The 17,844-nt window shown below is 38.5% G+C and overlaps 1 non-coding gene across 1 annotated transcript; it reads left to right on the top strand.

Moving 5' to 3' along the window:
• The first annotated feature begins 7,771 nt into the window (after nucleotides 1-7,771).
• On the top strand, nucleotides 7,772-7,843 carry Trnaw-cca (transfer RNA tryptophan (anticodon CCA)). The gene has a single exon. It is a non-coding gene; the product is annotated as a tRNA-Trp (tRNA).
• Nucleotides 7,844-17,844: the final 10,001 nt, after the last annotated feature.

The following is a 17,844-nucleotide window of genomic DNA, read 5'->3' as shown; positions in this document are numbered from 1 at the left end:
ATTCGATCGTATTATGCAAAGCGTTAAAGGGTAAATGTAAATGAGACCGTGCTATTAACAGAAGAGAAATAAGGCATGAGTTTTCAACGTTATCAGAATAGAATTTCGTAAAAAATAGAACTGTGAGAAGATGATGTTTGTAAACGCTAAATTTGATTCCACCTTCGGCAAACTGAAGGACGGATTTGACACTATTTGATATCAACAGCTACTGTCTTGAATCGGGGTGTGTTTGCACTTTGCTGTGAAGCCTTCCCTGGTTTTCATCATTATTGCTAAAATGAATGCAAAGATCTTTTATCCTTCACGATAGATCGTGGCGACTGTCGTTTGCCGATTGTTTTTATGTAGATGGCGCTGTAAAGAAATACATGAAGAATATCCTTAAATATTAATTTTAACGATTTTTACATACACAAATCAATACGAAAAAAATATTTTTTTTGCTTTCTTTTACAAGGTGCTTGTTTTGGCATATTTTCCGATTCTTCACCATATTCCACAATCTGTGTAGACGGTGCTCATTTGGAAAAGAATGCTATAGTCAATAATCGTTCGTATTGATGAATCAATAAACTTTTCTACTCCTTCATGCAACGATAAGTAAGGATTTTCATAGAACAGAAAACTCATAATCCGGCAGCTCATCGGCATTTTTGTCTTGATTTATTCTCTTCGTTACAAATGCCTTAGACTTTCTCAGCTCACGACAAACAGCCTCTGCGTTCTTTAGGACAGAAAACATACCTCCTCATAGCGAAACGATTTCATTTGGACGAAAAGTTGAAAAATTTGACAAGCAACTGATACAAAGCAACAACAAATCATTAGTCCAGGTGATTGCGTTTCGACTTCGTCTCTTCAGAACCACGGCACTTGACCAATGCACCGGGCTAACATTAAGTCCAAAATTCAAAACATTACTTGTTGTTTGCTGATAAGACCTACTGAAATCGTACCTTGTTTTCAGCTAAGCAGGCGGACAGAACCTCTTCACCTACGGGACATCGTAAAGTAGAAATCGTTTAGTGTGTTCACATGTAGTGTTTCCAATTTTGGACTTAGCGTCAGCCCGGCGCATTGGTCGACTGCCGTGGTTCTGAAGAGACGAAGTCGAAGCGCAAACACCTGGATTAATTATAGTTAGGTTTTGTGCCTTTCATGCATAAAGACGGTTTTAAACCAATTTTCTCCTTAGGGAGTAATATAGCATCCAACATCTAGTCTAAATAAATTGCAGTGCGGAACTTTTACCGACTGTGAATTATTACGACCGCGCAGCTAATGGACAAACTGTAGATATAATATAGATACAGAAAATTGATTGATTTTTAAATTTTTGCATTGGATGACTCTTTGGCTCATATCTTCGAACCGAAGAAACCTCATGCATCTACTCGACAAGCCAATTTTAAAAATAACCATATTAATTGGAGTGCGGATATTTTTCCTAAACCGACATTCGCCATCTTAGATTTAAAAACTGCGTCAAACATCGACCTCCAACTTATACTTATAAAATTATTTTCCGTAAACCCCATATTGTTAGGGGTATACACAATTTAACTGAACCGGAAGTCGCTACTGTGTATTTCGAAATGACTTCAAACTTCGGCCCCTTGCATTTACTCGTCAAACCCATTTCAAAGATATGCATATTGTTAAGGTTAACGAGTATTTGGTTTAACCGGAAGTCGTCAACTTGCATATTGAAATGGCGTCAAGCACCGAATTCCGTTATCTACTCGTCAAGTCCATCGTGAAAATAACCGTATTGAGTGGATTAAATTTTTTTTTTCAGCCTGCGGAGCGCAGTGGTCTCAAACCCAAAAAAAGGCGGTTGGAATTTTCTTATGTACGCAGCTCACCATGGTTCAATTCCCAACCCAGCTTTTATAGTTAAAAACCTCCATAATAAAAAGAAAGAAAATCGTGTTTAAGCAGCTTCAGTAAAGTTTCATGAAACGTAATACGCATCTGAATCAGTTTGCGCCCTCACTTTTCTTAAGGGAGTATTCTTATTTTTGAAAACCAAAATTTTCATTGAACAGTAAAAATTCTCCAACCATATTTAGCAGATAATTTAGAAGATTTCGTAGAAGTTACTACAGTGAAGACCCGATTTTATCAGCTTTTTGACCCGATTTTATCAGCTTCATATGAAAATTGATAGTTGGTAGTTTGATGGGCTCTAGCAAACGAACCAAATTGAATTCGAGTAAATCCTTTCTTGAGCATATTTTTCTTAGCTTAGAGATTCTAAATACGCAAAAAAAAATTTTTTTAATTTTTTTTTTAAATTTTGCACTGTCAGACCCCCTTAAGGGAAGTTCAAGCTAAATAATCAGGAAAGGTTATGAGGCTATATTTAGGGACTAAAAAAGAATATTTTAAGGGCTTCGGTTTCTTAAAAAGAAAGAAAAATATATGTTCCGATTTTATCAATGCTTGGAAAAAAATTCACCAAGGGGCTGATAAAAACGGGTTTTCACTGTATTTACCGCAATATTTTTGCAGGCGCTATATGGGTAAGGATACCTTAAAATCAGTTTTTTTTGCCGTTCTTTCTATACAATGAATTTCTATCACTTAGAATTATTCCAGAATGTTTTAGATATTAGCGGATTGCATAACTTTTCTAAACGCATCAATATATTTGAATGTCAATTTTGGGATAGAAACAAAAAATTCAGTAAATAAATGCTTTTATCAAGATCACTTTTTTCAATAATGTGAAACTTTCTGAACTATTAATAAACACGATTGAATTTGTTGTAATATGTTGTATAAATTGGTAAAAATTAACGATTGGAATTTTTGGGCACCTAATCTTCTTTGTATTGTAGTATTCTCAATATTCCCTCTTAAATATTCGTTTAGTTCCAAACTTGCCATCCAAATAAATTAGTACATTCGGTAGATTGGTGTAATTTACCAGTATCTGAAATTTTCTAGAATTTTTTCTATATGATAGAAATTCATTGTATGGATAAAATTTCCAAAAAAAGATTTTATGATACCTTTACCAATATATGGAAAAACATCCCCCAAATAAATAATGGGCAAACAGTATCTTCAGCAAAGTTATTCAAAATAAATTGTTCTACAAGGTTGAAGAAGGAAAAAAAAATAATGCTGAATAAAATTCTAAAAGTAGGAGTACCCCGTTAAGGAAAATTAAGGTGCTAATCGATTTTGATGCGTAATAAAGTTTAACGAAACTTCGCAGAAATGGCTTCATCACGAAAACTTCAACGAGGGCCAGAAAATATTTTTAACCGTCTGTTTAGGGTATGTAAAAGCCGTGCAAAGCTTATATTTTAAAATTGTCATCAAAAGTATATACTGTGTTCATGAAAGTTATGTAATGTCTAAAACTTTCTAGAATAAACCTGTGCGATAAAAATTCATTGTATGGATGAAACGCAAAAGAAATAGTATCTTCAATAAATTGACTCCAAATTAACTGTTCTACAAGGTTGTAGAAGAATTTTTTTTTTGTGTGGTGGAATGATTTTTTTCCCGAAAATGGGAGAAAAATTAAGCTGGTAACATATTTAGATACTAAGTTGTATGAAGTTTGCTTAAGACACGTAAGCACGAAAACCTAATCGAAAACCAGTGAATATTTTTGACCGCTTTTTTGACGTTTGGGACCATTGCGGGACGTCGTCATCTTTAATTTCAAAATGGTATCGAAAATCGACCACCAATATCTACTTGTCAAGTCGCTTCTGGGAATTGATGAGAATTTTTTTGAGACACTTAACCTAAGTAATCTTCAAGGCCAGTTGTAAATTTACATCATCCGCTAACCAACGCCTTTCCCCCAAGCCCCACATCCATGTTCATTTTAGTGTTTGATGGTAACCGGAAGCCATCCTAGATTCAGAAGCGATCCATCCATTATTATCCAGCATTCACCGTTCGTCGAACGAACCATATATTGATAATGGTTTCTTGCGTGTTATGATAACTGAAAACTGGCATCTTGAATTTCAAAATGTCACCTGCTTACCGACATCTTTCAACGAAGCCGCATATTAATATAGACTTCAATGCTGTTTGGTAACCGAAAGCCGCAATTTTGCATTTCAAAATGACTCCAATCGATGATTTCCCGATTCTACCCACTATGCTCGAGAGCGCGGATTTTAGAATTAAGAATTACGAGGATTTTCCAATTCATGCGGTTTTACGCGGTACGTATCCACGCGCAAAAAAAATAATAATGAACGAAAAAATAGTTCATTTTTTTGTTTTAAAAATCCAGAGAAGTTCTGAAAATAAGCTCCCTCTCGCAGGTTGATGGGATTGACGGTATTGTAAACATCATCAAGCCACAATAGATTCAATAGAGTTATCTAAATATAAGGACCTTCGCTCTTTTTAGTTTTTATTTGCACCAAGTTCTACTACTAGAGGTTAATTAGTTCTCATGTTAATAATCCACCAAACGTTATGACTACTGAGGATTTGATTTATATAAGAAGCCCGCTTCAAGATGTTGATTACAATACGCCTCGATAGTGGTGTGTCGAGGAGGCCGGGAGGGCTGATATGAGCCTTTTGTCTGTTCTATACCTTTCCTCTATTCACCAGCTCATAACCAACAATCAACCAGTAACAAATAGATAATTGAGAAAGGATGTGCTATGTGTGGTGATTGGCTATTCAAGTATTAGTAGTGTTTGAAGTACTAATGTATGTCTCATGTGATGATCATAACTTCAGCTGTATCTTGTACCTATCTAATCTATTACGTCTCTCATATATTGTCTTTTATTTCTTCTTTTCGAGTCCTATACTGCCATTCTACACCCGCCTTCAGCTGGGTCAACAAAGATGGTGATAGTGAACGTCTTAACACTCACACATTCTCAAACGCGGTCTCAGCGGGAACCTACAAAAATGCCATCGTGCACGCGATTACGAATCGGTCACGTCCGAAAGTCTATCCTTGATCCTAGAAGCCTAGGTCCATGCCTTCAGCTGGACCAATTAAGAAAATACGCCCATACCTATTAGACAACACATCTCATGGCGACATGACCGGGAACCCTATCGATATAAACGATCCCACTCTGCCAGAATTCAAACCGCGCACTGAAAATTTAATATCAGACTCACGGTTCGCGCAACCATTCAAGAACACACGTTACAAAATCACGTCAGCGCACAAACGTTAGAGCCCCTCGCGATTTTCCAAGCAACATACGAACTCGCAAACATGATTACACCCCGGTGATAAGGTGAAAATCTCAGCACTCATAAACTTACCAACACGATCTCAAGTGTCAACCTACAAACTCCCGCGCTCACGACATCATGAATCGGGATCGTCCGGAAGTATCTATCCTCGCTACAAACAATCTAGGTCCTTGTTAATTATTAAAAAAATAAAATTGCAAAATAACTACCATATCCACTAGACAAAACGTTCCATGGCGACATGACCGGAAACTCTAGTGATATGGGGTAACTCTCTCCCTGTCAGAATGTGATCCGTACACCGAAAACTAAAGATCAGAATGACGGTCCGCGAATATATGAATCGCCGCAGGGTTTCAAAATCGAATTTATACATGCGAAGTCACATACACGCGACAAACACGTCAACATACGAACGCTTAAGCCCTTCGCGATCATCTACGCACACCTATGCCCGCGATCGCGTAAACTTGATAACACTGCGGCAATTGTGTGAACGTTTTAGTACTTACGAAGTTACAAACGCGATCTCAAACGCCAACCCGCAAATGCGCGATCATGAATCGGTCACGTCCGGAAATCTTTAACCTTCATTCTAGCAATTTAGGTCTATACATTCAGTTGGACCAATCAAAAAAAAAAAAAAATAAAGCTCATATCCACTAGACCACGCGTTCTACGACGACATGATTGGGAACTCTAATGATATGGAAGAACCCACTTCCTTCTGGAATCTGAACCGTACACAAAAAATTAAGTATCAGATTCACGGTCCGCGCGCGATTATTCTAGAACACACGCGAATATGCGAAAGGCACACGATTATGAAATAGAATTTATGCACGCGAAGTTACACGTTAGCACACGCGACATACAAACGCACACGCGATCGAGCACATTAACGTACAAATGTTCGAGCCCTTCGCGATGATACACGCGATTCCCTACGCCCGCACATGCCTGAACCGTACAATGAATATCACATTCAGAATCACGGCCCGCTACAATTGGCCTATTGCAGTGTTTTATTGGGCGACATTGCCTGTCTCGTCTGCAAATTGTAGTATGTGATTCTGACGGGGAGCCCTTCCGAGAACCTAGCTCTACAGCTCCAGTAGGACAACTCTCGAAAAAAAAAAAAATCCAGAGAAGTTCTGAAAATAAGCTAGAAAATCATGAAATTTTGCATTCAGAAATGAGTCTCGGGTGTCAACTATACCGTGGTGATTCCTGTTTATGCGAAAATTTCATGTGTGACCGTATTCTTCAACCCCTAACTCCGGAACCAGATCCTCGATCCTAACAAAATATATTCCATGGGAGTCCGATATTATTCAAATCATCCAGCTATCTTTAAGAAAGTTTGTGACACTAGGCGAATGACCCAACAAATAGTTTGACACTATTTGATTCATACATACATATAACATTTTCCGATCTCGACGAACTAATTTAAGAGTGAGACTCGGACCTTATTCAAGAAGTCGAAGTCTTCTGCATGAGGAAGGCAAAAAGTTGTCTATTTTAGCACATTTGCGTATTATGCAATATGGATGAAGCTACTGCATTTTTAAAATCGAGAACCTATTGTATTGATTTTAACCAAAAATATCTGTTTGGAAAAACCATTCATTCCGATTCCTAACAATTTTAGGAACCATTCTTCATCCAACCCTGTCGCAGCACTGCAGGCGCTCAAAACAAATCACACACAAAGCAAGCTGCTGGTTTGCTTTTATAACTGCAGACACCACCACCACATTCATAATGGCTTCGCTCAGTAGGTACACACATTCTATGCTGAGGGCAGAATCATCAATGTTACCAATTTACCATCAAAACTTGGTCGTTTGCCTGCTTGTTACTGCTGGCCACAACAACAGCATCGACAACCGAATTCAAGTATCGAGTAAACAATGGTTGGTAGCCAGCAGCCACCGGGCACGCTGAGGTAGATTTCGGTTGGTTCGGAACATAGCTCCCACAAAAAAAATCCGTAACCTCACAAACAATGACATATACACACTTATGGCGATGTGCAGGTAGGATCGATGTGCGATGATGGGGTACTGCCTGATAATAGTGATGCATGCAGTTGGTGCCGATAGTAGTGCCGTCGTTCGCTTTTGACAAACCACAATCAATGTGCTGTGTCAGTATGGGCATCCAGCACCCACCACACACATTATCACCAGCCGGCAAGTGGTGGTTGGTTGTCAATTTTTCATTGGTAAACAGAGAACCCCCCACCCCTCGGAGCGAAACACGCGATATCGAAGTGCTCAACAATTTAATAAATTAGCTTCACCCTAGCCCAGGACCGGTCCGGTGTGTTGTATGAGGTGATGCGGGTATGAGGAGAAACCAAGCGCACCGAGTAGAAATATGTTTGCTTGTGTTGTTTTTCTTTCCTTCTTTGAACTGACTGGTACAGAATTAGAAGAGTTAGATGAGCGGCGGGGCGAGGGCAGTTACGACTATGCGAGAATATTTAAAGTGAATTAAATAAGCATGGGGAGTGGAAAGCGTGTTCGAGAGCGGGTCAGTCAGCACAACAGGTGACTCCGTGGCGCAACGGTAGCGCGTCTGACTCCAGATCAGAAGGTTGCGTGTTCAAATCACGTCGGGGTCAAAATTCGGATCAAATTTTTTTTTTCGATCAGTTTCAATTATTTTGATCGGGGGTGTTGATTGGAGGAAATACAGTTGATTTCGGGGTGATTATTAACGACTTTTTGTGCTTTAGTCGGAGGATGAGTGGAGTATTTTTTATGAAATAAAGATTTTACAAAAAAGTGGGTTTTCAGATATAGAAAATTTTTTGGTACTTAATTCCACTATGCTTTTATAAAAAAATCCATCGATTTGACAACTGTCGCAATAGCTAATGAACTGAAATGTATATCGCACCGATCGCTAGAAACTAACTATCCACTCGAAAGCAATTACACCCGATCTATCTGTCACGAAAGGTGTGAACTGAGCGTTCATTTACTCGTGAATTTCGAGAAGAAAAATCACCAAAGCAGGTGTCAAAACAAACGAAACATGTCAAAGTGATGGTCATCAGAGAGTTGTATGGTTTTAAATGAGGTATGCTGGTGTGAGACAAAAAAAATGATGATCCGACATTCTGACGTGTCGGGAAGAGATGAACGAAACGATCCGCGTATTGTACACTCAACTTGATGGATGGATAGTGCCCTCAACCCGTTCATCTTGCGAGAGGGGTGACCACCACGAATTCCGTGGGGTATGACAAGGTACATGATACCATGTTACCGATCGGGGACGTTAGCTATGGCGGAAACCTTCCATTCTTGTTTGACTACTGTTGGGAGGCCAGTGTAAGTACCGCATAGGAATAGGCGCGCAAGTGGGGTTAACTTTCAATGTCATAAATAATTTTGATGACTGTTTTTTTTCGTTCCACGGTTTACGTTTTTTTTCTCTTGACAGAAATTAGAACTTAAATAGATGAATGATCTATTTTCGGACTTTGAACGATGTGAAAAATTTAGCCGCCGTCTCCGTCGCAGTCTCCGAAGCAATAAATGAAACGAAAGATGCTAAATTGGTGTAATTGAGCAGCTGGGATGATTGGGTCTGCGTGTGTGGGCGGGTTAGGGTTTTTTCTGGCGCTGGGGAATTTCTTTTGAAGAAATTATCGCGAGCTTACTTAACTGTGCTTAGCATTATTCGCAACGACAGTTTGAGTAGTTTATTACAATAAGTCTCGCTAGGAATGATGAGAATTAATTTGAAAAATGACAGAAAAAATTGTTCAATAGCTGGACATTGTTAGTGTCGCAGGGAAGTAGTCTGGATCCGTTGTCGTTTGCATTGTTTCTTAATGGTTTCATCGGAACAAACCACACCAAATATAGCGATTTTGAATCGTGCGACTTTGAATTGTGAAATTTTAAATCGAGCGATTTTTAATCTTGCGAGTTTTATTCGTAAGATTTTATCAGTGTGATTTTGGATAGTGTTATTTTTGATCGAGCGATTTTAAATGGTGCGATTTTGACTCGTGTGAATTTCATTCATATGATCATTTGAAGTTAAATCGAATAGTGCGTTTTTACTCGTTCAATTTGGAAGGGTAAGATTTCAATTCATGCGATTTTTAGTAGAGCGATTTTTATCGAGCGATTTTATTTCGTACGATTTTTGAGCGCGCGATTTTAATCTCCGACTTGACTCGGTGCGAATTTTAATCGTTCGATTCTGAATCATATTTGTTTTATGTCCACATTGCAGGTTTACATTTCGAGTTTTGGCCAAGCGTTTTCTAAATGTGCGTTTTGAATGTACCTTTCCAGTTTGCGAATATGGTCCACGTTTTGCGTTTCAGGTGTTAGGGTTGCGACTTGGTATTTTAAGTTCACGTCTCAAATTGGCGTGTAACGTTGGAGATGCAGGTTTTGTGTTTAAGTTTCAGAGTTTACGTTCAAGCCTGTGATCTCTGTTCGCCACTGAGGGTTGCTATTTGAGATTGCGTTACAAGTTTGCTTCCAGGTTTCACGGGCAAGTTTGCGTGAAAATGCATATTCGTTCAAGTTTACATAAAAGTTAGCGCACCAATTAACGTGCAAATTCGTATACAAGTTTGCGCACAGATTTACATACATGTTCACATCCAAGGTTTGCATTCAAGTTTACGTTCAAATTTACGTACAAATTACGTGGACAATATTGCGTTCGTTTGCGATCAAGTTTACGTAGTTTCGCGTTCCTCTTTATGTACCGTTTAGCAAACAAGTTGCCGTACACTTCAAGTTTGCTTTCAAGTTTACGTACAAGCTTATGTACAAGTTTTTGTACACAGTTACGAACAAGTTTATGATAAAGTTGGCGTACAAGATAACATTTAAATTTGCTTTGCAATTCTCGCACAGGTTGACGTACAATATTGCATTTCAGTTTACGTACAAGTTTAGGAACAAATTTAACTTATTAATTTACGTACAAGTTACGTACAACTTCATGCACAAGCTCACGTGCAATTTCGCAAACTAGTTTGTGTTGAAGTGGGCGAACAAGTTTGTTTTAAATTTTAGGTATAATCTTACGATCAATTTTGTTTATACGATCAATCTACGTTCTAGTTTGCTGTTTAGAAAAGTTGGACTTGAAATGTTCGTCAGTTAATGACACCAACTTGCTGTCAGTTAGACGATGTATCAAAACTAACACCAAATTGACGCTAGTTAGACACTAAATTCAAACAACTCACACAACATATTTGCACGCCTAAATCAACTGCTGGTACCGTGTTTTGTCTCGATTAACCAAGCACAGAAGCTCTGGGTCATCGTCTAACTGACAGCAAGTTGGTGTCGGTTACTGACAAGTGGAAACGAAACATTAAAACCCAACTTTTCAAAGTTAGCTCTTGTGCCCTTATGCGCAAATTGGGTAATCCATTTTTTTTCCTTTGTGAAACAGGTTGCATACTCGCAGGCGTTTGTTTCTCATGTTAAAAGACCCTATACTCGTCAGCGACCCAGAGCCTTGTATGCTTGGCTAAACGAGACCTCACTCGATAACAGCCAGTTGCTTTAGGCGTTCACACTGTTTGGATTTAGTGTCTCACTGGCGCCAATTTGGTTTTGATACATCGTCTAACTTAACTGGCAGCAAGTTGGTGTCATTTACTGACAAGTGAAACAGGAATGCGCAAATTGGTTAATCCGTTTTTTTTTTATTTTGGGAAGAAGAGGTTGCATTACATTTTAGGTTCACGTGCACATTCACGTGATAATTCAAGTATAAGTTTACTTAAAAGTTTGCATTCCAATGCACGTGCCAGTCGTGTACAAATTTAAGTCACGTACAAGTTTGCGTTCACGAATACGTTCAAACTTACGTAAAAGTTAATGGACAAGTTTCTGCACAATTTTACGTTCAATTTTTTGTACGGGTTTGCAAACAAATTTACATACAAGTCATATTTGCTTTCAAGTTTACGTACAAGTTTATGTATAAATTTACGAACAAGTTTACGATCTATTTGGCATACAAGCTTACACACAATTTTGCTTCCAAAATCTTGCACAGTTTGTGTACACGTTCAAGAGCAATTTTGCGCACACGTTTTCATACAAGTTTGTTGTTGTGTTGATGTTTGGGTACAATTTTGCATTCAAATTTGCTTACAAGTTTGCAAACAATTTTTCGTGCAAGTTTATGGTCAAGTAGGTGTACAAGTTTACATAAAAGTTTGTATTCAAGTTTGTGAGCAATTTTGCGTTTAGAGACCATTCATAAATTATGCAACGCTCTCAGGGAGAGAAAGTGCGACAAATTCTGACATATGGGGGAGTAAGCTACAACGTTACGTAACATGCAACAGAAGAAATTTTTTTTTGAAGTCCACTCAGGTTTTTTTTACGCGGGGGATACGAGCCGCGTAAATGAAAACCGCGTAAATTTCAAAATCCGCGTAAATGAAAACCGCGTAAATTTCAAAATCCGCGTAAATGAAAACCGCGTAAATTTCAAAATCCGCGTAAATGAAAACCGCGTAAATTTCAAAATCCGCGTAAATGAAGACCACTTAAATTTAAGAATCCGCGATAAAGGGAACCTCATTGATGGATACCGCGTAAATTTCAAAATCCGCGTAAATGAAAACCGCGTAAATTTCAAAAACCGCGTAAATGAAAACCGCGTAAATTTCAAAAACCGCGTAAATGAAAACCGCGTAAATTTCAAAATCCGCGTAAATGAAAACCGCGTAAATTTCAAAATCCGCGTAAAAAAACCGCGTAAAAAAATACCGCGCAAAAAAAACCGCGTAAAAAAAAACTTGAGTGTATTACATAACAGGGGAGGGGAGATAGAGAAATTTGTGACAATTTGTAAATTTTGGACAATTTTTGCGTTAGGTAATTTATGAATAGTCCCTTAAGTTTTCGCACAGGTTTGCTTACAAGTTTATGTACAAGTTCATACACAATTTTACTAATAAGCTTGCGTACATGTTTATGTATAAGTTTACGCACAATTTTGAAAAAAAAATAGAAGTTTGCGGTCAAATTAGTGTGCGGTACTAGATACGTTTATATACAAGTTTATAAACAAATTTACGTGTATGTACAAGTTTACATACAAATTTATATACCAGTTTGCATACAAAATTGCGTACAAGTCAACCCGTTTTTCTCTATTTCCTTGTACTCATACGACAATCAGTTTCGTCGGAAAACCATGATCGAGGATTATCAGTCGCTGTTCGTTTCGATTCACTGAATCGTACGCCGCCTTCAAATCCACAACCAGATGGTAATTGGTCTGATAGCTGAAGTGTAAAACGAGCGCATCATTTTCGTTTTTCAACATAATCTTTCCCTCAAAGAGACTGCCAAGTCGTAATACATTCTTAGGGTTTCCGTAGTTATTTTAAAATTATTATTCCACAGTAGGTTCACTATGCTCTAAAATATTTGACTTCCCTAGCAAATTCGTAATTGTTCTATTAAGGATAACTTCTCTCAGTTTGAGATTTGGCGCTGAGATGCCTTGGCACGTTTAAGCAGCTTCAATACGGTCAATGGCGTCTTCATAATTCGTTACTTCGAATCTCGGACCTTCCAGTTCGTTTAGAAGGTCATTCACTGCCAGGGGGCCACAGAAGGGGTGACAGCACTCCTTCTTGAAGGTAGCCTCTAGTGAATCTTATCACAATGGTTTCGCCTTCCCAACGATGCTGCAACAGCCCAGTAATACATCATTTTAGTAATCCATTCGACAAAGAACTACTTTATCCGCTTTGATTCAGCCACACGCCGAATCGATTCGAAGGCTCACTCAATGTCGATGAAGAGCGGTATTGTGCATTCTCTATTTTTTCAGAGCAAGTTGTTTGAAAGCGATTATGCAATTCCGTGGCAATTGATTGTCCCGGTTGATAGGAACACTGTATAATTTTCAGTGTTTGCCTGCTAGTACATTCAATTCTTATGTACGAGTCTGTACTTTTTTAATACCCATGAAACAATATTGATTCCTTCGTTTAGGTTAGTCAAAGTCACATGCCTTTGGTATAAACAGCACCATGACTCCCTTCCAGCACTACGGTACGTACCCCAAGCCACATATCTTCACCTAATTCGTAGTAGATGTGGTACAAGAATGAATGCTCTTTTTGAATGAGTGCTGTAGCCTATCGACATCCACAAATGTTGTCCTAAAAAACTACTGATACTCCTTGTTGCTCTGTACAGTCACGAAATGTGGTTATCGAAGGAGATTATCGAGTGCTTGTTGTGTTTGAACGAAGAATTCTCAGGCGGGTTTTTTTCCGTGTACATAATGAAAAAATTTCAACAAATTTAATTCGGTTCTGATTTGAAGCTGGCACTGCTGGTAGGTCTAGAAGTCGCAGGAGTGAACCGATGAGGACGTTTTTTCTAGGCACTCAGTTGTAGATAGTGGCTGTTCCGTTTAGTTGGGGATTTTGGTGGTCAGTCAAAATTGAAAACCAACGTTTCAATCGACAAGTTCGATCTTCACCAGAGTTGCTTTTTCACACTTAACCTTGTTCAATATTTTAAATAAACTTATTGATAGATAGTCCCTTCTACACCTAACCAATGGATAAACTCTAGCATGAAAAAATGGACAAAATGGTGCAGTTCCATGTATATCTGTATCCGAACCTAGAACAAATACAAACCCAAGCAAAACAAACCCATGGCGAAAAATAGACGAGCAACAACGCGTATGGCGATACTCAAAGTAACATCAAATAATTATTTACATTTTCGAGGAATTACACAATAACAGCAAAACGGTGGATAAGTCGGCATCGATAGCTGTAGAAAGGGTGTAAGATTGGATTCCGAAAATTTATGGGAAAACCTTTACCTATTATTAACGAGAAAAAAATCAAACGGAAGCTTCCCGCTGTGATCGCCACAGTAATGTAAATTCTGGTCGTTGGTGCGCTGTAAACAAACTGTTTACTTGGTACATTCGAAACCGAATGTGCGGGTGGATGTTTGTTTAAGAAGATGCTACGAATCGGCTGTTCCACAGAGGACAGACGTCCATCCAAGGGCAAATGAGTTGTGCGGAAATTAACGATTTATTCAAATATTTAATTCAGCACTTGCCGCCAGGGGCGCTTCTGAGTATAACCGAATGCAAAATTAATTAAAAAGACGATTCAAGACGGTCGAGTTTCTAATTTGAGCTAGTGTTTTAAATCCCTTTTATATTTAATTTTCAAGTAAGTTTCAATGCGTTTAATCTTCGGTCGACCCAATAACTTCATACTTGCACGTATTCGAGAATGCAATAAGCTAACCGTAATATAAACGTAAATGTGGAACTGCATAGACCAGCAAAACCGCGTCTTTGTCCTCTCGCGTCCTCCCGTCACCCCAACCCACCGTACAGTAACCACAGGCCAGAACTGAAAATAGACTCATTTGTCCCACACATAGACCACCGACCGACGGACTGTGACTGGTTGTTGCTACTGCCGGCACTGATCTGTTCGCACCCACCCAATGCTCCCACGACCGAATTCGAAATACGACTCCATTCAATTACCGTCGTAAAAATCAAAGGGAAAATTACCCCCACTAGAGAGACAGAGAAAGAGTGCCAGTGAGATTAGGAGAAAGATGCACCGTTTGAAATATTGTATTTCTTTGCGACGATAGTAATGTTTCCACCGGGGATTTTGATATTTTCGAAACAACTGCACGACGCGGTGAACATACTGACCTTCTTTTTCTAGGTGGGTTGTTTCATTTTTGTTTAGTAGACTTTTAATTCAGGTTATTAATGTTTGCAGATGAAATGTGGGACATGACTGTTAATCGGCCAAAAACGTGATATCAGCAAGAGCAAAAACTATGGTCAGAACACGCACAATTTAAAAAAAAAAAAAGAAGGCGAATATGATTTAACAATAATAGTCTTATAAATATACAAAAACTGTCTACAGATGGCACAGTTAACAACATTGTTTCACATTTAATATGATCTTTCGTCTGCTTTGCGGAGGAAAGCTGATTTGAAGATGTCAGGCGCCAAATGAAAATGCAGACAATTTCGAAATATCTATGAACTTAATCGTAGGCTGGTTGAATTTGCGCATTCGTCAGTCCTAAGTAGCATTTCTAGTTTTATAGCACACTACAAGTGCAATCTAAGTTTTAAGGTAGGTTTCAGGAGTGCTATAAAACCTTAATCGTTACAAGGGGTCTGAACATCTTATTATTGAGTTATTGAATGAAATATAAATATTTTGTTTCAATTAAGAAACTAGAGTACTTTGTAATTTTTGAAATTATTCTCATTGCTAGGAATTAATCATTTCTAGCAGCTTTTCTAATTTTATTTCGGGTTTTATAAATTTCTTCTGCGCTCAAGGTAAACATTTGAAATGATTATACTGTCGTGAAGGTTATTTTTTGTTTGAAAAACTATTCAACTATTTTCGGTCCAATAATGTAGGCACTAGATCAACAGATATACTATTATTTTTTAAACTGACCTATGAACTATGATGAACGATAAAATAAGTAGTTGAGCAATGAAAGTTAAGACGATTAAATACTGCTGTGTTTTTAGATTTAAATACCACATTCACCGCTTGGTGAGATTTGCAACAACTGGTGTACGACGATACGGAATATGCAACATCACACGCAAGGGTAAAATATCTAAAGGTAAAATAATTTACTTGGTAAAATCTTTCGTTTTTTAACAAACTTTTACGTCCAATGTTCTTGAAATAGAATGTACTATAATAAACCGAATGTATAGATGGCCTATTTTATACAATCACGTTCGAGTTTTAAATGTCAAGTTGCATTTTCGTGGAGATTTCCCATTAAAAATCCATAACTTAATAGCTAGCTATTTTCCGACTTGATTCTAGCAACTTCTACCGGTTATAAGTCGATTGGTTGAATGTCGTTTGGCCGAATGTTTTTTTTTCGCCTAAAGGGCAGTTTAACCGAATGGTCAGCAGATTCATTATGTCATATGCGATGTGTCATTAAGCCGAAGGTTATTTGACTGAACCAGTCTCTTTTCGAGAAGCGAGAATAGGTACAGTCGAAACGATTAAACGTGTAGTTTATTACAAAGACGGACATGGATAAATTCTGGAACGCAATTGAATTGCGCCTTTTAAAATATTATTCTGCCAAATGGTCTCCTGAATTAAATAGCCTTCGGCTTAACGACCAAATAGCTTTCGGTCATATTGCTGTTTAGTTTCATTACGCTTTCAGTTATATGGAATGCGGTCAAATGGCCCTTTCAGGTGAATGTCGTATTCGGCCAAATGACTCAATCGATCAAATTTATCATACAACTAAATGACTCCATCGACTAAATGACTCCTTCGGTTAAATGACTCCATCAGCCAAATAACTCCATCGATCAAATAACTCCATCGACCAAATCACTCATTCGGCCAAATTACTCGACCGGCCAAATGACTCAATCGACAAAATTATTCAATCGATCAAATTGCTCAATCGCCCAAATAACTCCATTGGCCAAATGACTCCATCGGCCAAATTACTCAATCATCCAAATCACTCGATCACGACTAAATCGGCTAAACGACTCAATCGGCCAAATGGCTGAATTGGCCAGATGACTTCATCGATCAAATGGCTCTTTCAGCCAAATGATTAAATAGGTCAAATGACTTGATCGGCCAAATGACTCATTCGGGCAAATGATTCCGTCGGTTAAATGACTCCATCGATTAAGTGACGTCATCGGCCCATGGCTCAATCGGCCAATGACCTAATCGACCAAATGACTCAATCGGTTAAATGACTCCATCGCACAAGTGACTCCTTCGGCCAAATGGCCAAATCGGGTAAATGATTCGATCAGCCAAATGACTCAATCGGCAAAATGACTTAATCGGCCAAATGACTCAATCGGCAAGTTACTCAATTGATCAAATCACTCAATCGGTTTAATGACACCATCGGTTAAATTTCAGGTCAAATTTCTGAATCGGCCAAATGACTCCATCGGTCAAATGACTCGCAAGTTTATCAATCGGTCAAATCACTCAAATTACCCATCGGCCAAATGACTCCATCGGTCAAATGACTCGCAAGTTTATCAATCGGTCCAATCACTCAAATTACCCATCGGCCAAATGTCAGAATCGGCCAAATGATTCCATCGGTAAAATAACTCAATCGGCCAAATGACTCCATCGGCCAAGTGACCTCATCTGCCAAATGACTCAATCGGCTGACTCCATCGGCCAAATTACCGAATCGGCCAAAGGACTCCACCGGCCAGTGTGACTTCATCGGCTAAATGAGTTCCATCGGCCAAATGCAGAATCGGCCAGATGACTCAATCGGCCAAATAACTCTGTCGGCCAAATGACAATAGGACAAATTATTCAATTAGCCAAATGACTCAATTAGCCAAATGACTCCATCGGCCAAATGATTTCCGGAAAACTGACCCTGTCGGCCAAATAATGTTTCGTCGACTGAACAGAATCCATTTTTATCATACAGAATCAAGTACCGATGGTCAAAACCTATTTTTCCGACCCTTCTTTGAAATCGTATTGTGAAAGTTCCAAAATCGGAAACCTTTCAGAAATTATACCAGGCAAAA

This window comes from Topomyia yanbarensis, chromosome 1 (assembly GCF_030247195.1).
Source record: "Topomyia yanbarensis strain Yona2022 chromosome 1, ASM3024719v1, whole genome shotgun sequence".
NCBI lineage: Eukaryota > Metazoa > Arthropoda > Insecta > Diptera > Culicidae > Topomyia > Topomyia yanbarensis.
This window is presented reverse-complemented; position numbering and strand designations above follow the sequence as displayed.